This window comes from Callithrix jacchus, chromosome 19 (genome assembly GCF_049354715.1).
Source record: "Callithrix jacchus isolate 240 chromosome 19, calJac240_pri, whole genome shotgun sequence".
NCBI lineage: Eukaryota > Metazoa > Chordata > Mammalia > Primates > Cebidae > Callithrix > Callithrix jacchus.
This window is the reverse complement of record NC_133520.1, coordinates 10,346,717-10,372,887: the sequence shown is the minus strand read 5'-3', so window position 1 is coordinate 10,372,887 and position 26,171 is coordinate 10,346,717. Positions and strand designations below refer to the sequence as shown.

The window sequence follows — 26,171 nt, the reverse complement described above, 5'->3', positions numbered from 1 at the left end:
ATTCCAAGGTCCAACTTGATAAACATTATGTTATCTAAACATATTAGATTTGCACTAAACTTAAAAAACAGTACAAAAGTTTGGAGGAATTCTGTCTAAAATGAATGCTGAATGTATTCCCAGGCTCACTAAATTAGCACTAAAGGTTGTATTATTGTGTTGTGTGTGTGCGTGGGTGTGTGTATGTATGTCTAATATCTAAACCTACCAGGACAAAAATAGAGATAGAAGGCTACAGTAAACAGAATCCCCAAAACACATTAATCACTGGCATCAGGTACCTCTGAAAGTCAACTGAAGGTGAGGCTATGTTTAAAAACAGGTAGATTTGCCAAGACCATCTGTCCCTTTGTCCCATAAAGTGACTGCCTCTCCTCAACCAAGAAGAGGTAGAGATTGAAGATCTGAAAGAGGGAAAATAGATTCAGAGATACCAGCACTAGCTGGTAGAGACATGGTATAACACACACACACACACACACACACACATGCACACACACAGAAACTAATTCAGTGGATACACTTTAAATGTTGAGAACTTCAAGCTTTTTTTTTTCCACTCAGATCTCAAAACTGGCAGCCAGGATTATATTCTTTTAGTAGAATCTTCGTTAATGAAAATTAGCCCAAGAGGAAGACACCAATAGCACTTCATTGTGGGTCAACACGCCTATCCACATTTCAGTCAACCTTTTCACGGCCATTTCAAAATATACCAGAAAGTTAACAACTAACAGATATTTTAAGATTTCTAAAATTAAATACAGAGGTTAAACAACATAAAACGGCAATAGGGGGGCCTAAGATCATTCAGGAAGAAGAAGGCTTCACATAAACTATCATATTGCTAAAGAGATGAAATACTGCTTTCTTAAGACAGTAGGATGATATAATACAAACAGAACACAACATAAATAACAAAAAGGATCCATAGAAATAAAAAACATTATAACAGAAATAAAATAATAAAAGAATTAAAAGATAAAACTAAGCTATTTCCCCTCTAAAACAAAACAAACAAAAAACGGAGCAAAAGACAAATAATTGGTTATAGGTGAACCTTAAGATGCTGATTTCCTAAGTGTTTAGGGTAGGTTTTTATCTCTTAGAGCACAGGGCTATTCAGAGAATGGTCAAAGTAGAGCAGGGCCTAATGGCACTCTCCATATGAAAAAGGTCAGGAAGAACTCTTTTGGATAACTGAACATAAATATCACAATAACCAGCTGAAGGAATTGAAAATGTTTAGCTGGAAGAAATGGGCAGCATAAGGGAAATTCTACTTCATGGAATTGTTTTGTTTTCTGTGTTACATGCATATGCAGAAAGAAGGAAATAGGTTGATGGCAGTGCCGAAACTATGCGGCTAACACATTGGTCCCCTAGCTGAGGCAAATACTATCCACTGATGGCTCACAGCTGATTTTCTTGTTGGAAATTGCCCTCAGCTTTAGGAAATTTTCCTGCCCAAGATTATGCCCTCCTCGGGTGGCCAGTGATCAGTAACTTGGATACCAAGTCCTGACTCACTTTCATTTAGTGAGGAAAACAGTGAACTGTTAGCTCAGCTTCATAACTCCCCATAGAATCAGCTGAGGCATCAATTGCCAGTGTATTGAAGGTCAGCTGTTTCTTATGCTTAGTCCTGTCATATTTTCTTATAGGTTTGTTTACCAAAAGCACTCCCCAATAAAAGTTATTCGTGTGATTTTCTGTGTCCAAATTTCTTTCTTGGGAATCTAATCTAAGACAACATCTAACATGTATATGGAAGGCATCTCAATCTTCCACTAATTAGAAAATACAAACTAAATGAGTAATCTGTTTATACTCATCAATGGACAAAAAGTAGATAGATGATACCAAGACAAGTTTAGAAGAAGGCAATCTCTTTCTTTTAATTGAGGTTTTTAGACCATTTATATTTGATATTATTGGTAAGATTAGGTTTAAATCTATCACCTTTTTGTTTCTAATTGTTCCAGCTATTCTTTGTTCCCTCTATCTTACACTTTGATGGATGTTTTACTCATGCATGATCATGTAATATGGCCTTTGGAAAATATTGGTTCACTGAATTATGCAGAATTTCCAAATGTTGACACAAATCATAATACAACATCAAACTAATCATTACCGACAATCTCAAAATAGTCTTTAAGTAATGGGTGACTGTCAAATTTAGAGTGGTGAATAAAGGTTTTCCAAAATCTAATTTTTGCTTGATGCTCAAATTTTATCAGACGACAAATTCTGTCAATTGTTCTCCATGAAGTGACTGGTTCACTTTGTTTAATTTCAAGAAGATGCCTTCCAAATGCTAAAACATGAATGATGGTAACTTGTGAGTTGTTCTTGTACATAAAGATGATGTCCTTTGAAAAAGTGGCTAGTTCCGCTCAAATAATAGAATAGCACATGTGCTAACCCTGAAGACTCACATTGCATTTCAGTGTGCAACAGAAATGCTTCTGCACACTTCCCATTTTGTCACACAGAATACTAAAGAAACATGTGTACAAGTGTTGCAATTTAATATAATTAGTACCTTTTACTGCTTCATCAAGGCTGTTGTAAAATAAATTGGATTTTCTAAAAACTGGAATCCATGGCAGTAAAGAATAGAACTACTAGTGTAATTTTCTGCCACTGCTTGATTTGTGGTAAGGTGCCAGATGTTTACCTACCCTTGATTTTGCACAACCAGTACACATTTGAACCCAGTGAAGAAGGCAAATAACATCTGAAAACTGTGGTTTCTAAACTGTGTGCCCAAGTTCTCTGGAGTACCACAATCAACTCACAGGGTACCTCACGATATTTTTAAATTTGCAGGAAAACTCAGCAATACTCAACATCTGCTGCACATTTTGCAAAGTACTAGTTCAAGGTAGTTTTAAGGTAGATTCCGCTATATTTTTTATGATAAAATAGCTTTGAAAGCTTGCTTTTCAGTGCTTTCTACGATAAAAAGCAATGTGGAATAGTGAATGAGAGTTTTAGTATTCCATCTGATTCCAAGGCTTGAGAAGTTGTACCCACAGGTAGACACATCCTATTAATAAATAATTGTGGTTATTTGAGAATAAAGTAAACATACACAATTTACTTGTATTATTTTTTCAAATGGCGATTAAGATTTTAGGACATAAATACCTGAGTTATTTTGACCTGTGTACATAATAAACACACTGCTAAGTATTTCCTTTAGCCTAGAAATGCTGTGAGGAAAAAGTATTGAGACACTAAGGGTACTATGAACTGAGAACTTTTGGGAACTTCTGTCTTCGTATTACCATGAAAAAAATAATAATTTGAGCTTGCAGCGTCCCTGAAAAGGTCTCAGGAACTCTCAGGGATCCACAGACACCAGTTTGAGAACCAATGTATTAGATCAATTATATTCCTCTCAAAAGTCAAATGAAATTGTTAAAAGTTATATGAATTATCTGTCATCAAAAAACGGGCAATATCTTCATCTGCCTTATTTTGTTGCATGCCTGTCTGCTTGTTTAAAGTCTGGCAGACTTCAAACAAGTCAGTTGGCCTAAGGTGCATACATAGCTCACACTGGTCCCATCTTTTGGTTTGGAGGTATTTATGCATGTAAGATCTTCCCTCTGTCTACAGGTGGCTTACAGTCTTGTGGGAGTGAATGGCAAAAATACAGATTGCCAATAAATAGTCTTTAAGAAACACTATGATAGCAGTGAACAGAATTCTTTGGGAAAACATAGGTTTTCTTTTTTTTTTTTTTTTTAATTTTTTATTGGATTTTAGGTTTTGGGGTACATGAGCAGAGCATGCAAGACAGTTGCGTAGGAACACACATGGCAGTGTGCTTTTCTTTCCTTCTCCCCTTCACCCACATTTGGCATTTCTCCCCAGGCTATCCCTCCCCACCTCCCCCTCCCACTGGCCCTCCCCTTTTCCCCCCAATAGACCCCAGTGTTTAGTACTCCCCTTTCTGTGTCCATGTGTTCTCATTTTTCATCACTGGTTTTCTAATGTAGCTTTGGTGGATCATGAAAGAGTCTGCCAAGAGATGATAAGATGACTATCTCAAAGAATAAAGGAATGAGAGCAAGAGAGAGAGAGAGAAAGAATACCTGTATGGCTGTATTGAATATGTGTTTGAGGCAAAGAATGGTGTTAAATAAAGTTACATAGGGAGGTAGGAATGTACCAATGCCAAGCTGGTAAGTTAGGGCTTTATTACTGAGATGTTAATGACAAGTCATTGATGGATTTCAAGGAGAGAACTGATTGATAGATTTGCAAAACTCTCCAATAGCAATTAGAATGGTCTAGAAGGGGGCAAACTTGTTAGGAGCTGGCTGCAAAATTATGATGAGAAATGGTGAGCACCTGAGCTAGAATAAATGTAGGGGCAATGCAGAGAAGATGTCAGGTTAGAGGGGCTCAGAATAGTGCATTGTAGTTGGCTGGGTGGTGTGTGGGAAGAGACTGAGTGGGGAAAAATGACAAAAACAAAGGTCAATTTAATTTTTTTTAAAATAGAGGGAGAAGTACGGGTTTTCAGAGAGAAGACCTTGAGTTTATTTCTAGTAACCTGAAGTGTCTATTGGATATCCAGACGACAGGTACTTACACAGTAGTAGAGCTAACCTTGTTTTGGCAATCATACATGGAAACAGAGCTGGCTTTATGCTATTCAGTTCTTCAAAGAATTATTGCCTAAGGTCAGTTTATGATAGGCCTCCCAATCATTGAGCAAACAATGGGGAATAAAAAAGCAAGTGTTCCTATTGTTTACAGTAAACTACGGTTAATATTGATTACACAATCCAATGATGCCTGTAGCACTTTCCCATGACACCAACATGGGCAATCTCGGACTGATTTTTAGCATAGCACTAGGAAAGGATGCTGATCATGTGGCTATTTATTTATATATTGAAATTGTACTTATTTCTCACTCTGTACAATTTCAAAATCATGGTGACAGGCAACATGATTTTGCTTACCTTCATAAGATAAATTTAAAGTCTGCATCTGTTTACCCCCAATTGAAAGTATCAGTAAGTTCTATGAAACAGAGAACTTCTCCAGTATCTGGAGCTGTTTCCTTTCCCAGAAGGAATTATGTGCAGCCTGTCACTTTTCCTTCTCATACAGACCCCCGTCTCCCAGCCCCAGCTCTGTGTGTAACCAATGAGACTGAAGGCCACTTATTGAGCCAGGTCCACTGGAACAAGGAAGCTCTGACAACTGAGCTGCAGCCACATGATTATTCAATGTGGGAGCTGAACAATCCCCTCACCCTCAGGCTGAACCCAAACAGCCCAAAGTGAATCAAAGATATCCCATCATATTTGTCTTTGAAAATAGCCTGGGGCTCTCTTGTTTGAACTGATCCTTGAGCCAAAGATCCAGGCCATTTGCAGAGATCTTGGCAATAGGAACCTCAGCTGTCAGCAAGCAGAAGCAGTGAGTTAACACAAACATATTTAGCGAGGTGGAGTTAAGGGAAATCCATTTTCCAAATCCTACATCAAGACATTTGACATTCTTGATGGTACATTAGACAGAATCCGGCTCTTTCCAGGATAATTTTCCCCAAAGAGTAAAACATCTCTGTCTTGGACTCCACTGATTAGAAATTCAGACCAGAGAGTAACAGAAGTTTACTTTTGTATTACCTAAGAAAAAATGTTTTAGTGTAAAAGAGTCATGTAGTAAAAAGACCACTGGACTTAAAATCAGAAGACAGGTTTTGGTGCATGCTCTATCACCTGCTACTGTGACAGGACGTTTTATGAGTTATTATAAATTTTACTGATTTAATTTATTGATTTTATTCTTTTCTTTGTATTTACTTTCCAAGCCGATATCTAGGCTCTTATTATTTCTTTGCCTCCAGGAGTGTAGCAGGACAGAAAGCAGGAGATACATGAAGACAACAGCTTCTTCCATCTTTTGTAAATTCCCAAACAGATTGAATTAAGGTTGGTTGCAAGTTCTACAAGGTTAAGGTTTTACCTTAATTGTTCTACCTGTCTTTTTCCCAGGAACTTCCCACTAAACAAATGCTGAGCACAGAAAACAAGCACATTGACTGAGGTGTGCCAGGAAAAGTTTAAAAAAAAAAAGAGAGAGAAAGACCTATGAATATAGCAACAAATTCTGCTGGCACAAACGTAACTTCTTTATTAAAAAAAAAAAAAAAAGGAAAAAGCAAAACAACAACTTAGTCTATAATATCTGTGTCGCATCACAATTGACCATCAAGTTGAAGATTTCCTACCATCATAGAATGTCAGATTCAGTAGCCATTTTGAATATCATCTGCAACCTGTTCATTTTACAAGTGAAGAAACCAAGATTTTCTGATCGTAATACCAGCAGCTATGTTTATCTCAAACGCTGAGCTACAGCTTGTTGGTTGATGCAATCAAATTTTAAAATGTATTTATAACTGTTACAGAAAGAGATGAAATGTCTTGTCAAATTAATAACAGACGTAAGCTTTCCTTGCAGTTAAGTTTTTGGTAAATTATTAGCATGATGATACTGTTGCAATATGTTATATGCCCCCTTCCCACACTACGAAATTCAAGAATGAAGTATAACCTCAAGGTTCCCTTTGCTGACATTGTCATTATTCTGGTTGGCCTCAATATAAATCAGCTGACTGCTACTTAAGACTAATTGAATGGACACTTTTTGAGTTGAAGTGCCATCTGAAGAATGATCCAAACAAGCCTGACATCTTTTTCTCTATTGATCTCTAAACACGTGTATTCACATCAATGTCAGTTCAGAAGAGAAAACAAACTAACAGAGAATCAGGATTAGGTATTTTAAGCAGAAATAATTTGATATAGGGGATTCAGTTGGCAAAATTTTATAATGATTATAAAATAGGCTCCTCCAGGAATGACTTCCAGAACACAGGGGAGAAGGTGAGCCTTTAGGAATGACTTCCAGAACACAGGGGAGAAGGTGAGCCTTTAGGAATGACTTCCAGAACACAGGGGAGAAGGTGAGCCTATAGGAATGACTTCCAGAACACAGGGGAGAAGGTGAGCCCCCAGGAATGACTTCCAGAACACAGGGCAGTAGGTGTGCCTTTAGGAATGACTTCCAGAACACAGGGGAGAAGGTGAGCCTTTAGGAATGACTTCCAGAACACAGGGGAGAAGGTGAACCTATAGGAATGACTTCCAGAACACAGGGGAGAAGGTGAGCCTTTAGGAATGACTTCCAGAACACAGGGGAGAAGGTGAGCCTATAGGAATGACTTCCAGAACACAGGGGAGAAGGTGAGCCTCCAGGAATGACATCCAGAACACAGGGGAGAAGGTGAGCCTTTAGGAATGACTTCCAGAACACAGGGGAGAAGGTGAGCCCCCAGGAATGACTTCCAGAACACAGGGGAGAAGGTGAGCCTTTAGGAATGACTTCCAGAACACAGGGGAGAAGGTGTGCCTTTAGGAATGACTTCCAGAACACAGGGGAGAAGGTGAGCCTCCAGGAATGACTTCCAGAACACAGGGGAGAAGGTGTGCCTTTAGGAATGACTTCCAGAACACAGGGGAGAAGGTGAGCCTTTAGGAATGGCATTCAGAACACAGGGGAGAAGGTGAGCCTTTAGGAATGACTTCCAGAACACAGGGGAGAAGGTGAGCCTTTAGGAATGACTTCCAGAACACAGGGGAGAAGGTGAGCCTTTAGGAATGACTTCCAGAACACAGGGGAGAAGGTGAGCCTTTAGGAATGACTTCCAGAACACAGGGGAGAAGGTGAGCCTTTAGGAATGACTTCCAGAACACAGGGGAGAAGGTGAGCCTTTAGGAATGACTTCCAGAACACAGGGGAGAAGGTGAGCCTTTAGGAATGACTTCCAGAACACAGGGGAGAAGGTGAGCCTTTAGGAATGACTTCCAGAACACAGGGGAGAAGGTGAGCCTCCAGGAATGACTTCCAGAACACAGGGGAGAAGGTGAGCCTTTAGGAATGACTTCCAGAACACAGGGGAGAAGGTGAGCCTTTAGGAATGACTTCCAGAACACAGGGGAGTAGGTGAGCCTTTAGCAATGACTTCCAGAACACAGGGGAGAAGGTGAGCCTTTAGGAATGACTTCTAGAACACAGGGGAGAAGGTGAGCCTCCAGGAATGACTTCCAGAACACAGGGGAGAAGGTGAGCCTTTAGGAATGACTTCTAGAACACAGGGGAGAAGGTGAGCCTTTAGAAATGACTTCCAGAACACAGGGGAGAAGGTGAGCCTTTAGGAATGACTTCCAGAACACAGGGGAGAAGGTGAGCCTTTAGGAATGACTTCCAGAACACAGGGGAGAAGGTGAGCCTTTCGGAATGACTTCCAGAACACAGGGGAGAAGGTTAGCCCCCAGGAATGACTTCCAGAACACAGGGGAGAAGGTGAGCCTTTAGGAATGACTTCCAGAACACAGGGGAGAAGGTGGGCCTTTAGGAATGACTTCCAGAACACAGGGGAGAAGGTGAGCCTTTAGGAATGACTTCCAGAACACAGAAGAATTCTCCCCAGGAAACTTATTGTTTTTTTGATAATTGAAAAGTGGAGAATCAAGTAGTCACCTCTGTAACTATTGAATTTGCTTACCTAACAATGCTAACAGTGAGGTAGGCATCAGGAAGTTATGGCTACCACTTCCACAACTTGTTCTTGGTAGCCATCAAACTGGTAACTGAACACTGGAACAGTGACCATTAACTACTACATAAATGGCCTCTTGAAAGGCATGAAACTAGTGTCTGGACACTGAAACCTGCTGCAGATTATACCCAGAATTCCATGATCTTTCTCATTCACAGAAATCAACCAAAGCAGCATGATGGTGTTGGCCTTACTTGTACATGGCAAATTTTATGTCACTGCAAATTTTTGGTGGAGCCTAGTCTACAGCTAACATCCCAGATACAAGAGGGTATGCATGTTACTTCTAGTTGTACATCTTCTGAAGTACTGGAAAACTGACCCAAAAAAGGGGGGCTGGAAATGGATGCTAAGTCCAGTTTGCACATCCACTGTAGCATCTGAGCATGTTTACCTCAGATGACACTAGAAATTGAAACTCATTATTTTCCTTTTCATATATACTTTTCCTCCTTTGTTCTATCTTAGTTAGGGGCACTAAGGTACATCCTGTTTTCAAGTAAAAAACCTAGAGGTTATCCCTGATTTTTCTTCTCTCCCTTTCCTGTATCACCCAGTGTAGTACCAAGATCTTTCTCTTATACGTCCTAAATCTTTAGACATGTAGCCTTTCTCTTTATTCTTAAGGCTACTTTTGATTTCATACCCTCTTATTTTTCTTTGGGACTATTCCAACAACATATTTATTTATTATTACATTTTTTAAAGACTGAGTCTTGCTATGTTGCCCAGGCTGATCTTGAACTCTTGGGCCCAAGCAATCCTCCTGCCTCAGCCACCTACGTAGTTGGAACTATAGGTGCATGCTATTGTGCCTGTCTATTCTAATAATCTCTCATTTTAATGTGCCCCTCACATCTGTGGATCATCCACTCTGCAGCCAGAGAAATATTTCTGAATGCCAATGTCATCATTTATATCTTCATGGCAATGATTGCAAGTCCATGTTTCCAGCAAGGAATATGTCTCCCTTCTTCAACCAGATTTATTCTCTGATGCTTATTCTTCCTTATACTTTGCACTCAGTCTTTCTGAAATACTTGTAGCCACAATGAAAATCTGCCACCTATCTATTCACCCATTTATTAAATATTTATTAAGTATCTCACATTTATAAAATATCTAATATAGTTGGGGAAATGAAGACTAGTATTGCTTGGTATTGTCTATAAGGAGTTTATTGTTACAGTTTATAGTAAACAGAGGGCTACAATTTAGTGTAATAAAATTTCTCTGTACAAGATTGTTGGATGGGGTAGTCAGAAAAGTTTTCCACATTGTGACACCTAAGCTGAGTCTTGAATGGTGAGTACCAGGTAACTAGATGAAGACAAAGGGAGTTAGGAAATAAACTCCAGATAGAGAAAGAAGGGGACACAAAGTTAGTGAAGCCAGAGACAGCAAGATGTTTTAAAGTTCAGGTTGCTGATGAATATGGAGGAAGAAATTCTTCAGAAAAACAGAACCAATAGGATGTGTATTAAAAACATATTCTAAGGAACTGGCTAATATGATTATATTGGCTGGGAAAGTCTAAAAATCTGCAAGGCAGGCTGGCAGCTGGAGCCCAGAGAAGAGTCAGTGAAGTCTGAAGGCCATCTTTCGGCAGGATTCCCTCATGCTTGCGGGAGGTCAATCTTTTGTTCTAGTGAGGCCTTTAACTGATTGAATGGGGCCCACTCACATAATGGAGAGTAATCTGCTTTAGTCTTCCAATTTAAATGTAAATCTCATTCCAAAGCATTCCTCACAGAAACTACCAGAATAATGTTTTACCAAGTGTGCTAAGCCAAAATGACACATAAAATTAACCACCACAGGGATAAAACTGAACTCAAGGTAAGAAAGGCCAGATGGGAATGCCATGCTTGGGAATTTGGAGTTTGATTTTGAGGTCACATGGGATCATGAAAGAGCTCGGGTAGATCCATGACTAGGAAAAATAGTTCTGCTCAGAGAGTAGAGGAGCAGATGGAGTAATGGTAGGGATTACAGGGAAGGGGGACCTTCAGAAGAGGAGGGAGAGAAATCAGAAACTGACGAATTAAACACAGGAGGCGTTTGCAGCAATCAATATAAGGGAGAAATCATGGTGTCCATATACCTCTGTGTATCAGCCAATCATGTGTTTTCACCCATTGTCCAGTTGGAAAAATCCTATTTAGCTATCAAAACCTACTTGCAGTAGACAGAATTCCAAAATGACCCAAAAGAGTCACATCCTTGTATAATCCCCTCCCACTGAGTGCTGGTGAGATGTGTGACTGTGAGAGGATACCACTCCTGTGATTAGATTATTTCATATGACATAATGGGGGATTTTACAGATGTAATTAAAGTCTCTACTCAGCTGATTTTAAGTTAGTGAAGATTCTTTTAAATGAAGATTTGCCAGGGCTGGCATGACCTAATCAGGTGAGCCCTGAGGTTGAAAAGTCAGAGACAGAAGGAGCAGCAGCAAATGTTTCACCCCTGCTCTTAAAGAAGCAAACTGCCATGTTTAGGAGAGGGCCATTTGGCAAGAATTATGTGGCTAAAGGTCTCAATTCCATAATCACAGGGATCTAAATTCTGACAACAAAGCCTCACATGAGATTGCTGCCCTGGCCAACACCTTGACTATAGCCTTGTGAAGCCCTGAACAGAGGCTCTAGCTAAGCCATGCCTGGATTTCTGAAATACAGAACAATACATGGGTACTGCTTTAAGCCATTGAGTCTGGGGCAATTTATTTTGCAGCAGTAGCAAACTGACATGCCTCCTTTAAATTTCTCTCTTCTGAGATCTTCTTTGATTTACTTTTCTCCCTGAATGGAATTAGTTACTCTTCCTTCTGTACCACTACTATGAAGGCTAAATATTTATATTGTTGCATTTATGTTTTATTATCATGTATGTGTTTACATTTATTTTCCACTAGACTCTCAGCTAAGATCTTCTCTCTATCCTGGAGCTCTACCACAGTGAACGAAGCATAGCAGGTGCTCTCCAAATTAGGTAATTGAGTTGATCATAAAGACAATAAATTACACTCAATAAACTGAATCAAATCAAATAGTAGCTTTATCTTTGGGAGTTTTGGCCACTCTTTCAAGCATTACAGGTAAGATATAAACAAGGAACACATCATATTAATTGTGATAGAGTTTTAGAAGCTTGTAGAAGTTTCTTAGAAAAACACAACCAACTTTCTAAAATGACCTACACATAAACCTTCACAGAGTCAGGGACTGATTTAGTCACCACTAAAAATCCCTCTAATTATGCCACAAGGCGTAATTTCCCAAGAATACAAATAACATAACAGAAAATGGCTTCTCAAGCTAGGAATGCAAGCTACCTCACATTTGATAGCAGTTTATAGAGACATTTCCCCTTTTCAATGAGATGAGGTAGGTGGTGATAGGAATAGTATGTGAGGAGAGACCGGGAAAATCTGAGTAGTTGGATTTAACCTGAACAAAAGAGAATTGTTTGCATCCCCCATTTGGACTAGAAAATGAGAGGTGTTTAAGTGCCTGACTGCCAAAAGCCATCATCTGGGATCTGGACCTGTTTCAAGCTCCTCCAGATATCATTCAAAGCTATTTTAGCTCTATGAAGACAGGTCAAGATGGATACATTCAGTATGCTGATTTGCCCACTCAAACTAGAGTGAAAAGTTGGAAGGGTCACCTCATTAACTTACACAAATTCTAATCACTGAACTAGTGGTGGTAACCATGCTTCCTGATACTGAGGTTAAAGAAGAATGGGACCATACATAAGTTAAATGCCAAGAAAAAAAAAAAACTATTCAGATTTTATAATTCCCCTATTGCCCGTCCTGCCTAATGAAACACAAAATATGAAAGGAGGAAAACAAAGTTCTGCATTATATTCAGTGACTAGATGTTTGAGCAAATGAAATTTACACATTAAATTAGTTGGTGAACTTCTCTAGCAGCTCCAGAAGAGCAGCACCATTGTTTACAGGGTTCACTCTGCATCCCTAGAACGAGGCACAATGCTTGGGAAATTGTAGGCAATCAATAAATATTTGATGACTGACTTTCCAGGAAAACACATCTTAATGCAGAAAATAAGAGCAAAATCTTAACTAAATGAAATTACTAAAATCTACAGCTGGGAAAGCTCTTCTCCCTCCCTTTTTCAGGAGATTAATTGCTGTACTTAACATTTGTAAAGTATTTCTGACACATCAAAATGGCCAGAAGGGAATTCATACTGAAAATCTAATTCGTTATTATTAATAAATTGCCTTGTGGTCCCAGCTATCCCCTAGGGATGCAGAGATGGGAAAGGAAGGGAAATTAACTTTTAATATTTTTCTCAATGTCTTAATTTGGGAAAACTCTGAGGCTTTTTTGGTGGTTCATTCTGAAGTCTGGGCAAAGGTTCAAGCCCATTCCTGAGTTATCTAAACTGATTCATCCTCCCCCATCCAAAGCCAACAATTGCAGAGGTTTGCAACAGTACTCTGCCCTAACTGCTTAGTGCTGAGAGGTTTTTAATCTTTTTCTTGTTGGTCTCCTTATCTTTTGGTGCTTCTCTGTCTCATCCCCTTTTCCAGAGGCTCCTAACATAATCAGCATCTCCTACAGCTGATGACAGACACAAGAAGCAGATGAACTAAAAGGTTAATGGAAGGGGAATGGTAAGTCCAGCCTGACCTAAAGAAAGAAAAGGCCACTGGAAATTTAGCTGGATTACCTGCTAGCAGAGATAGCTAAAAAATACTTTAAAGAGCTTAGAAATGGAGTCAGAAAAATGGCATTCAACAGGTCAGCTGGTTATTCTATCAGCCCCAGGTAAAGTGATTGTCTTGGAAAATTTAAAAATATATAAATTTTTTATATTGAAAATTTCCCAAGAGCCAATGCATTCATTTAATACATTCTAGTAGTTTGCCAACCTCTTCTGGAAAATTCTTCCAAATTGTGATTATTATGTGTTAGTGTTTCCTTTCCCACACCCATTCTCTCTTATTCTGACGGGATCAGCCATATTTGTTTGTGGAGAAGGATTTCTATGCCATTGACCGCTACCTTGATGAGACTCTGAATCAAGAAATGCGAGGCTGAGCAAGTGACCTACAGTGATACTACTGGACTTTTCCTTTTAGGGATTTGAAAATGGAGTGAAACAAAAGGAAATAAAAATGACTGTGTCGGGTGCTGTCCCGACACAGTGGTGGTGCCCAGAGAACTTTAGCAATAGTTTTTGCTACATAGAATCTCAGAGTTGGACTGTTTTTTTGGTCCTTTTTAAGTTTGTTACTTTGGTGTTCTTTCCAGTAGATGAATGTCCTACTGTCTATCCTTTCAACAAATTATCTTTTGCTTTTAACTTAGAGTTAGTCTCCATTGCTTGCCACAGAGAAGCTATAGCGGAAAAATACCCAGCTTATTCTTATGTGGTATTCTTTCAAGGAAATATGCGATGACTGATAACATGGGTTTATAAGTTCTCAGACAACAGGATGGAGCAGACAAAAGAGTCAAGAACTGAACAACAGCGTTCTAGTTCAAACTCTGTTTACTCCTACAGTCCTAAACCACCACAAATCTTTCAAAGTGTTATGACTGCAGCAGTTAAAACTTCTCCCTAGCTACACATGTATTACTTGTGGTTCTAGCTAGGAAATAGAATTCTATATAGACTGGCACTGAGTGTGATTCCAGTGCTAAGCCTGGCCTCTTTCAAGGGTGGAAACAATAAGCTTACTTCTGAAAGAAGAAAAGGTTCAAACATTTTCTTTGAGATACAAACAAGCTCCAGCTCAATGGACATGAATTTTCATGCCTGGATCTCTAACTACTTAGCGTTTGTCATTCCCTAGAGTCAGTGCCTGACATAATTGTGGAACTTCCTGAATCCTTAACAATTAATATGAGAAAATTGGGGCAACCATATTAAATATATCGAGCTCTGTGAGAGAGACCACTGTAGCCTGTGGTATCTTAGAAAGGTTTTATGGACAAGGTGGGATTTGCCTTGGACTTCGAATGATGAGTAACATTTGAAAAGAATGAAGTGGGAAGGCCTTTCAGATATGTGAAATGAGATGAGAAAAGGCATTCAGGTAGAAAATCACAAGGCACATCTGCAGGACAGCATTTGGGACAATCAAAGTATGTTTCAGCTGGATGGTGGAGAACCTTGAAAATCCAGCCAAGGGGTTTGAGTTTTACAAATCAGGGTCTTGATGGAGTATAGAAGAAATGTGGTGACATTATGCTTAGAAAGGCAAATCTAGGGTGGGGTACAGGAGAGGAAAGCTTGGAGAAACTGAAGGTAAAGACAGTTGAGAATTATGGGTAAAGGTTTGGAGGGAAAATATTATAACCCCATGATATAATTTTTTATTGCCACTTGTTTTGTTACCATGTTCCCAGCACCAATTAGGTTTCTAATGGCTCCCATTGCTTCTCTGAGCAAATTATGGGAACTTTTCAGTTAGTTAATAATCCTAATGGGTTAGGATCTAAATAATCAGTTTTGCTTGCCCTGTATTGAGTCACAGATAAACCCCCAGTGCCACAGTAAATGCCAGGCCAGCCCAATGCACCCATTCCTGACATTTACATTTGGGCAATGAGGATTTGTGTATCTTTTGCTATGCTTTATTACTCTTTTCTTCTGCTGTTCAAAAATATATTCAGCAAAATTGCTCAATCACTTCGGGTGCTAACTTAGCTTTTTTGGCCAGGTATCAGAAATTTAGGCCGAATATTCTTACAGGTCCTTAGTCTACCAATGAAGAGGAAAATAAATTTTGTCATGCTTGTGATCCTCAATCAGTCTGTATCGACTGACTAGGGCACTGCGGTAAGAAGAATTCTGAGAGTCTGTCTGGGCTCAATGGGAAAGAGTCATGATTGATTAGGAGCAACATCTGCAGGTGAGGAGATGCCACTCTGATCCAGGGACTCAGGTAGCAGGGCTACGCTTACACTAGGTAAAGCATGATATTCCTCACAATGTAGTAGTAGGTCTCAGGAAAGCCCTAGTGCTTCCAAGGGTCCATTCAAATAATCCCAAGAGATCTTAAAGTTGAACTAATTCATCTAAAGTACAAAGAACTTACATTCTTCTCTGCGATGTGTTTGAGGAGCAGAGAATAAGATCCAGAGGTCTGAGGAGGAAAACAGAATCATTATCCTAAAGATTAAAATAAAATTAGAATTGTTTTGCAAATGGCTTTTTGATATAATGATCATCTTTTCTGAACTGACGAGTGGAGACACTATATAACAAGGAACTTTTTGTCAGTTAAAAATTCAATTATGTTAACATTTTATAAAACTACAGTTAATATGTTTGATTTAGTTATAAGAATAAATGATGTGAAATTGAGACTGTCCCTGAAACTCAAAATATCTATTTAACAAATTTCAAAGTACTAGACAGAGAATAGTATAGATGGTATTATTACCATTCGACTTGGATTTGTAAGGCATATAAAGATTTTCCTGCCCATTGGTTGTTATTTTTATAGATACTCTGGTTTATATTTTAGAATTTTGAGATCATCACATAAAGCCTATAAATGAAACTGCATGTGGCCAGATGTAAGTAGTCAATGATAACAATGTGTTTAACTTTAAAAAACACCAATATTATAAATCTTGTAAGTATTTATAAAACAGACTGGAATTGGAGACTCATATTATGAAAACCATAAATTGTTACAAAAATGATTTTTTTTTCTTTGATGGTTAAGTTACATTTCAATGGTTATTTTTGCTTGCTGCAGGATTTGGGATGAGAAAGAGTGAAAAGGATATTATACACATTGAAATCAATCAGAAATTAGATCAAAGGATCTTTACAAAGCTAAAATAATCCTTTGTTAGTTTTGGTTTGAGTTGTAAATATTTGATTAATAAAGGGCATGCATTATTCTAATAATTCAACCACAAGTCTCAGGTACGGTCATTGCAGTAACATGGTTCTCGAAGTCCACTCCCTAAGCAATACTAAATAGGGACATTTTCATCCTGATCACATGGAATTAGAAAATATTTCATAAAACTTGCCATCATGATGATGATGATGAAACATTTATTGAGCATCTACAATGGTCTCTATTAGCACTCAGATAAACAAGAGCCTCAGATAAATAAGTGCCCAGCCTATAAAATGGCAAACATATACTACTAAAATAAATAAGTTTAGAAATAATAGGAAGGGAAGCAATGCCATAACAGTCAAACAAACATTAGCCTGACAGCAAGTTCACTGAAATACTTCTTTTTAAATGATGTGTACTGTTCAGTTGTGTTAATGGAAGTTCAAAATGTTCTTTTCTATGATGCAGTGGTTGGGTCACTTGGTTTTGTTATTTGACACCCCCTTGGCCTGGATTCGCGCTCCCCACCCTCTTTGCACTCCTCCCCCTGCCCAGCTGGTGTCTGGGTGTGGGACGGAGGGGAGGCTATTGCACAACAACACACAGCAAGAAAGGGACAGACTCTGGCAACAGGGACCCCAAAGATTCAAACCAGCTGCTTTAAAAGGCATCTCTCGAAGTCCCCACCCTGCCCCTGACAAAATTGCAGCGAGCTTGGAAAAGTTACAAGATCAACTTGCTGATTAGGGCAGATGTATCCAATGTAGGCAGCATAGCCTGTAGCAAAAAGAGGACACCGTTAGGTGTTAAGACCAGCTCCGTCACTAGTCTTCTGTGATGCAAGTTATGAAACACTTCCTGCTTTTTAACTCAAAAGCGGACCCTCCCACCAAAAAGACACAACTTTTCCCATTTCTAGAGGACACTGTGAGCACACTCCAAGAATATGAAGTAGGTAAGAACATATTAAACACTGTCATCATCATGAAGAAAAAATGAAAAAGGATAAAAGTTATCAATACTTCATAGAGATATATTTTGAATTCCAGGAAACATATAAAACAAAATTTTATAGGATGAATGTGGTGCTAGAAATGTGACTGTGTAAAGTGAGGAATCTGCTTATTCTTATTGAGGTACCTGATTAAATACTCATTAAGTCTGTGTGTGCTTGGCAGATTTCAGGTCACATTCTTAGGCATCTCTCATTGGGTGCACAGAAGCCACATGAGCGGAGCAGCCAGCGTAACCACCTTGTAAATTAAAACACTGAAGTTCAGAGAGTCCTGGTGGTGTGACAGAGCCCAGGAGTACCAGATTTAGAGTTAAAGCATAAAAGGTGTGACTAGGGGAGTGACTTGGAGGACAGATTTTTGCCCTGAGGAATATTCTTGAAGGTTCTTTCTGGCATTTTACTCTAAGATGAATCTGTAAGTAAGCCCAAGGGAGGAGCCATATTTTGGTATTGGTCTTTGCTCCTTACAATGCTTCTTAAAAGGACGAGGCGGGTGGATCACGAGGTCAAGAGATCGAGATCATCCTGGTCAAAATGGTGAAACCCCATCTCTACTAAAAATACAAAAAATTAGCTGGGCATGGTGGCGCGTGCCTGTAATCACAGCTACTCAGGAGGCTGAGGCAGGAGAATTGCCTGAACCCAGGAGGCGGAGGTTGCGGTGAGCTGAGATCGCCCCATTGCACTCCAGCCTGGGTAACAAGAGCTAAACTCCGTCTCAAAAAAAAAAAAAAAAAGTCAGGATGACAAACATTGTCTATAAACATGAACTTTATAAGGAGATACACTTAAAAAGAACCAAAGAAACCGAAGCGACAAAGATGTTAAGTGGATTCTCCAGGGAAATGTAGGTAAGGTGAAACTAGAGCTATGCCCTGCAGCCAGTGAAGAAGGAATATTTGTTGACGGCACTCTTTCCTTTGCCTCATCCCCACTTCCAAATATTTTACCCTGAAATCATTTTCAAACATGCAGAGAAGCTGTGATATGGTTTGGATTTGTATCCCCACCCAAATCCCGTGTCAAATTGTAATTCCCAGTGTTGGAGGAGAGGCCTGGAGAAGGTGCTTTGATTATAGAAGTGGATTTCCCCCTTGCTGTTCTAGTGGTAGTGAGTGAGTTCCTACAAGATCTGATTGTTTAGAAGTGTGTAGCACTTCCCTTTCACTCTCTTCCTCCTGCTCTGTCCATGTAGGACGTGCCTGCTTTCCCTTATGATTGAAACTTTCCTGAGACCTCCCCAGCCATGCTTCCTGTACAGCCTGCAGAACTGTGAGCCAAGTAAATCTCTCTTCTCTATAAATTACCCAGTTTTAGGTATTTCTTTATAGCAGTGCAAGAACTGACTAAAAAAGGCTGAAAGAAAACTGATAGCTCATATTCCACTACCCATTTGCCGAACTATTTCTAAGTTGATTTCAGACATGATATTTCACTCCTGAACATGTCTACTTGTATTTCCAAAAAAGACAGCACTTCCCTACATAACCTGAATACTCCTTTTACATTTAAGAAAATTAACGGTGTTTTCTTAATAGCATCCAATATTCAATCCATATTCAAAATTTTTTAATTGTCAACAAAATATTGTTTGTAGTTTTTTTCTGAAACAATCCAACCAAACTTCACACATTGGACTTGATTCTTTTGTTTCTTTAGCTATTTTACGCAAGTGCAGTCCTCAACCTTTTTTTCCCCTTAACTTTGACTTTTTAAAAACATACCACATCAGTTTTCTTGTATAATGTCCCAAATGTTAGATTTGTTTGTTTTTATCCTTGTGGTGAGATTTAACTTATGACTATCTCGTATATTTCCATTAGACAAGATGTTAGGTCCAAGGGCTTGTTTAGATTTTGGTTAAATTGTTTTGGCAAAAATATTCCACAGATGATGTTACATACTTATATTGCGCAATGTCAAGGGATCTCACTACAACAGCGCTATGTTTGGACATATGGTCAAAGTGGGATCACTGGATATTTCTATAGCAAAGGTACGTCTTTCTGTGCCTGATTTCTTTCCTTTAGCAGAATGGCCTCCAGTTCCATGTATGTTGTTGCAAATGACAGGATCTCATTCTTTTTATGGCTGAGCAGTACTCTACTGTGTAGACATACTACATTTTCTTTATCCATTTGTCTGTATATGGAAACAGGTTGCTTCCAAGTCTTGGCTATTGTGAATGGCGCTGCAATAAACATGAGAGCACAGCTATCTATTTGATAAACTAATTTCCTTAATTTGGGGTATGTACTTAGCAGTGGGACTGCTGGATCCTCTGGTGGCTCTGGTAGTTCTATTTTCAGTTTTCAGAGTAAACTTCATACTCACATCCATAGTGGCTGTACTGGTTTATATTTCCACAACAGTGTATGAGGAGAGTGCCTTCTTGTCTACATTCTCACCAGCATTTGTTATTTCTTGTCTTTTGGATAAATCCATTTTAACTGGAGGGAGCTTATATCTTATTGTAGTTTTTATTTGCATTTCTCTGATGATCAGTGATGTTGAGCATCTTTTCATATACCTGTTTGCCAATTTTTGCATGTTGTCACTTGTTTGTGGGAGCTGAAAATTAAAATAATGGTACTCATGGAGCTGGAGAGCACAAAGATAATACCTGAGCTGTGCTGCAGTGGGGGGTGGGGGCGGGAAATAAGGATGATTAATTGGTACAAAAATATAGTTAGATGAAATCAATAGGATCTGGTCTTTGATAGCACAGCAGGATGATTACAGTCAACAATAATGCATTGAACATTTTAAAGTAACTAAAAGGGTACAATCGGAATGTTTGTAACACGAAGAAAGGACGAACGTTTGAGGTATTGGAATACGCCATTCACTCTGATGTGGTTACTACACATTGTATGCCTGTATCAATAAATGTACACACCTATTATGTACCCACTAAAGATTAAAAATTAAAAGAAAAAAACAAAAATAATTATTTCCCTTTATCACTTCTCTTTTCAGGAAGTGACAAAATAATGTAATAATGAAAAGTTGAAAAGCACCCTTTTAAAGCATTTAGAAACACCGAGATTCTATAACCTGAAATTAGGTTGAACTAGCAATACCACTGTGCACATAATCTACTCTATGGCAAATATAAAAGCTAGACAGAGGACAATTATTAGCTACAGTCTACTTGCTTTAGAGTCCATTTGGATCTTTATGAACTACAATCTACTTACTTTAGAGTTTATTTTGATCTAGATGATCAAACAGTTTATCTTCCACTCAGGAGAAAGCAGGGGTAAAATATAAGATTATGCTTACAAAGGAGAGAGTAAGACTGTTTTGATATTGTGGTGGAATTTGACCAAAGTAATTGATAGGAAATTTCTACTCTACCAAGCAGGGAGAGTGTTTGCTACATAGCTAGGTATTGGGAAAGGGACAGGTGAAGTATTGCTCTGACATAAGAAGAAATGAAGTGACTTATTGTTTCCCCTACACTCAGCCCTCGCCAACACCTTTTTCACTAGTAAGCCATTTTGACTCATGAAAATAGCAGCATTGATGTTTCAAAACAAACTGCAGGTTTAATCTTCCCCCTGTTTATTTATTTATTTATTTATTTTTAACCATAGGACATAGAAGGCATTTATTTCAATGCAGACCATAATATCCCAGTGAATAATTTCCCAAGACAGGACAAAGTCATCAAAAGTTCTGAGATGCCTTAAAAACTCATCAGGGTTTTCCTTGCTTTTCACTGCTCATCCTACTCCCCATTGTCTCCTTCCTCTGAAGAACTGTACTAAAAGCGTCAAGAACTAATAAAAGCCATTGAACACTCTTTCTTCCTTTGTGAGGTGCCAGGCATTGATTTTGTTCAAAATGTCGTAGGTAGTGGCCACTTGTTCCACACTCTTTGCCAGTCACTGGAATGAAAGCGAGGAAAGGAAGAGAACCAGAGAAACTACAGTGCAGGGAGGGAAGGAGGAGGTGGGGGCCCGTTCTTTACCTATAATAGTCTGCTCTACTGCAAAAAGTCAGCCAGAACTGTGGTTTTTCAATTGACAGTGAAAAAGAACACGCATACTATAGAGAGAGTGCTATAGAGTTCTCTCCATCCTTGTCTCAATTATTTTACTTTTGTTCCCCAAAGAAATGGTCAGTTGAAAATATCAAACTATGTTGGGCAAAAGGATTAGCTCAAATGTAGCTTCCATGGCTATGGGAACAAGGTAAGGAGGGGCATTACAGCAGAAGCTGAAAGTGGGGAAGTCTGATCAAGGAAAGACCACCTCAAAGTCTCACTGTGGGAACCCAACCCTGGAGAACAGGCAGAAAATGAATGCCAGCACAAATGTTAATGTAACAGGATAAGTGGGGGGGAAGCTGCCCTTGGCAAGAGAACTAAGCATGTTCATTTTTATAATATAACAGAGAGAATGAGAAGGAGATTGTGTGCTAGCTCACCAGGTGCACTTTGCAAGCTTTCCCATTTCCCATTTCATTAGTTCCTCTAATATTATTGCAAGAGGCTTCAAAGCTGTATATAAAGAGGCTTGCCATCCTGCTGGACTCATTTTGACTTCTGTTTGTATTTCATGGTTTGCCTATTTAAAAAAAAACTTTTTGTGAGAGGAAAATAAGAAGCATTTCAGAAATGAGTGAGCTTCTATTTACAGAGGTCAGATGCAAAAGTAAAGTTTCAGTGATGTTTTTAGAATCCGTGTGTCATGGGTTTGCACAACTTATGGTCAAGTGAAATGTTTATAGCATCTACATGATGACTTAGTTTTAATTTACTGTTGTTTTATAAATTGTCTCTAATTGCAGACAACATGATTGTATATTCTGAAAACCCCATTGTCTCAGCCCAAAATCTCCTTAAGATGATAAGCAACTTCAGCAAAGTCTCAGGATACAAAATCAATGTGCAAAAATTACAAGCATTCCTATACACCAATTACAGACAGAGAGCCAAATCATGAGTGAACTCCCATTCACAATTGCTACGAAGATAATAAAATACCTAGGAATACAACTAACAATGAAGTGAAGGACCTCTTCAAGGAGAACTACAAACCACTGGTCAATGACATAAGAGAGGACACAAACAGATGAAAAAACATTCCATGCTTATGGTTAGGGAGAATCCATATTGTAAAAATGGCCATATTGCCCAAAGTAATTTATAGATTCAATGCTATCCCCATCAAGCTACCATTGACTTTCTTCAGAGAATTGGAAAAAGATACCTTAAATGTCATATGGACCCAAAAAAGAGCCAAGACAATCCTAAGCAAAAACAAACAAACAAAAAAACAAAGCTGGGGCGTCACACTACCTGACTTCAAACTATACAACAAGGCTACAGTAATAAAAACAGCATGGTATTGGTACCAAAACAGAGATACAGAGCAATGGAACAGAACAAGGGTCTCAGAAATAATACCACACATCTACAACCATCTGATTTTTGACAAACCTGACAAAAACAAGCAATGGGGAAATGATTCTCCATTGACAAACCTGACAAAAACAAGCAATAGGGAAAGGATAGTAAATGGTGTTGGGAAAACTGGCTAGCCATATGCAGAAAACTGAAACTAGAACCCTTCCTTACACCTTATATAAAAATTAACTCAAGGTGGATTAAAGATTTAAACATAAGACCTAAAACCATGAAAGTCCTAGATGAAAGCTTGGGAAATACCACTCAGGACACAGGCATGGCAAGGACTTCATGACTAAAACACCAAAAGCCATGGCAACAAAAGCCAAAATACACAAATGGGATCTAATTAAACTAAAGAGCTTCTGCACAGCAAAAGAAACTATCATTAGAGTGAGCAGGCAACCTACAGAATGAGAGAAATCTTTTGCAATCTACCCGTCTGACAGAGGACTAATATCCAGAACCTACAAAGAACTTAACAAATATACAAGAGAAAAACAACCCCATCAAAAAGTGTGCAAAGGATGTGAACAGACACTTCTCAAAAGGAGACAATCATGCAGCCAAAAATATATGAAAAAAAGCTCGTGATTACTGGTCATTAGAGAAATGAAAATCAAAACCAAAATAAGACACTCTCATGCCAGTTAGAGTGGCGATCATTAAAAAGTCAGGAGACAACAGATGCTGGAGAGGATGTGGAGAAATAGGAACTCTTTTACACTGTTGGTGGGAGTGTAAATTAGTTCAAGCATTGTGGAAGACAGTGTGGTGATTTCTCAAGGATCTAGAAATAGGAATATCATTTGACCCAGAAATCCCATTATTGGGTATGTATCCAAAGGATTATAAATCATTTTATTATAAAGACACATGCACACATATATTCATTGTGGCACTATTCACAATAGCAAAGACTTGGAACCAACCCGAATGCCCATCAATCATAGACTGGATAAAGAAAATGTGGCACTTATACACCATGGAATAGTATGCAGCCATGAAAAGAATGAGTTTATGTCCTTTGCAGGCACACGGCTGAAGCTAGAAACCATCATTCTCAGCAAACTAACAGAAGAACACAAAACTAAACACCACATGTTCTCACTCATAAGTGGGGAGTCAAATAATGAGAATATAGGGATACAGGGAAGGGAACATCACATACTGGAGCCTGTCAAGGGTTGGGGACTAGAGGTGGGATAGCACTGGGAGAAATATCTAATGTAGATGACAGGGTGATGGATGCAGGGACCCACCAAGGCACATGCATAACTATGTAGCAAACCTGAATGTTCTGCACATGTACCCCAGAACTTAAAGTATAATAAAAATAAACAAATACAATGTTATGGCAGAATGTTTAGAAATAAGTCATGATTTCTTTTCATATAAATGCAATGGAATAATTTTTTATTTTAATTTTTTTGTCTTTTTCCTAAAAACGTGGTTTCTCTCTAGTATTTCTCATACCTGTACCTTCCCACCTCACCCCATTGACCTGCAGTCCCTTCACTCTTAACTACCCCGTGTCAGGCAATTAAGCATTCTACTTTCATTTCTTTAGCAAAGGCATGATGCAGAACAAATGCAGAAAGAAAGATCGACTGTGACTTTTGAGCTTCAAAACAAACACTTTCAACCCATGGCAAAAAAGCATAGTTTGAAAGTTCCAAAAGTTTGGGTTTGAGGAATTTCTAAAGTATTTGCCAAAAGGAAACAAGTATATAATTATTAGATTTTAAAAATAAGCCCTTATTTATTTATTTATGGCTCTGTATTTATTATTTTTGGCTCTTAACATGAGAAGAACAGAGAAGGAAGAAGTTTGATAAAGTGTGGGAAGTTGGGGTAGGTCCCTGAGAGGTAACCTTGTGTCCTGCCCATCCTTCTTCTCCAGCAGTCTCCAGCCTTGAGGAAGTGAAAATAGACTCTGTTTAATCTTCAGGTAAAACCCCAAAAGACAACCCCTCCTTGTCCACAATGGCTCAGGAGAAGTAAATATCTAGGGTAGGTCTAGCGAGGGAGGACTGATGATCTAGACAGCATGATCTGGTTTCCTTCAGAAGAGTGTGAAATAAGACAGTGATGAATGTTGTCTACATGCCCCACATGAGCACAGAATCAGCTATGACAGGCAAGTCAACCACTCAGCAGTGACCTCTGTAGACTCATGCCTGGAGGTAGATGAAGGCTGATTATGTCAGCAACCCATGAAAACTAATGATATGTAGGGATGCTGTGTATTTCAACAAGAATTCCATAGTTATATATGAGAGTTTAAAATCAACCGGATGGCAAAGAGAAAAATCAATTTCAAGCTTTCTAAAATTTTTAGAGCTCTAAAAAAGATGGTATATTTGATTAAACATGTGTGCAGCTCTCCACCCCAACCCTCCCTCACTCCCACACCCAGGTTGGAGTGAGGAACTAATGAAAATGTAAACACAATTGGAAATTTCCATCCATTCCATTTGTGCCCTTGCCTACCTCTTTTCACTTTCAAGACAAGTGACTTTTGTGGCAAGCAATTATACAATTGATATTTACATCTACACGTGAGTACCCAGTCCAGTATTTACACCTAAAGAGGCGTCACTGCTTCTAAACAAAGACAGAAGGACTCATATCTAGGTTTAATAAAGGGAGGCCAGCAGGAGGCAATGAAAACATTGTTTCTAAAAGAAGAAAATTGCCTAAGAGAAGAATTGATGGGTCAATGAGAACCAGTTCTTTGAATTTGGGAGAATACACTCTTAGTCTTCCAATGAAGGCACCTGGGAATTTATTTCTGTGCTGCACTTTAATTCAAAATTGAAGATTTTTTTTTTAATTTCACAAAGCATTAAATCAGATTAGGTCCCTTGTCAATCTGTACAGCTGGGACCTGCACTATCAGTCAGTGAACACATAGAAAAACTTGTTTAATATTAATATCAGAAATACATAATTTGTAATGTAAACCTACTGCCAAAGGAGGGAGAAAAAACCTAGTGCATTCCAAGAAGAAATAAAAAGTTGTTTCTTTAAAAAAAATGTATATATCTTCTGTATCAGATTACCTGGGCCACAACTTCATTTTAATAGTATGGAGAACAGGATGTAAATTTATAATAATGTTATATTATTTAAACTCTGTCTGAGTATAAAGGAAGTTATAATGTGAGTAATGAAATGTTATTTTCTAATTGCATCATGAACCAGGAATACAGACATGGGA

At 38.6% G+C, this 26,171-nt stretch overlaps 1 long non-coding RNA gene across 9 annotated transcripts in view; it reads right to left on the bottom strand.

Annotated features, from left to right (window-relative positions):
* Positions 1-26,171, bottom strand: part of LOC103789190 (uncharacterized) — a 542,478-nt gene that overhangs the window by 55,652 nt on the left and 460,655 nt on the right. For 4 of the 9 annotated variants that reach the window (XR_013529722.1, XR_013529724.1, XR_013529723.1 and 1 more), the window contains 2 exons: positions 17,258-17,294; positions 15,753-15,800 (listed from right to left, as the gene is read on the bottom strand). The exons of the other annotated variants lie outside the window; for them this stretch is intronic. This is a non-coding gene — a long non-coding RNA (uncharacterized LOC103789190). The remainder of the gene's footprint in view (positions 1-15,752; positions 15,801-17,257; positions 17,295-26,171) is intronic. 9 annotated transcript variants of the gene reach the window in all.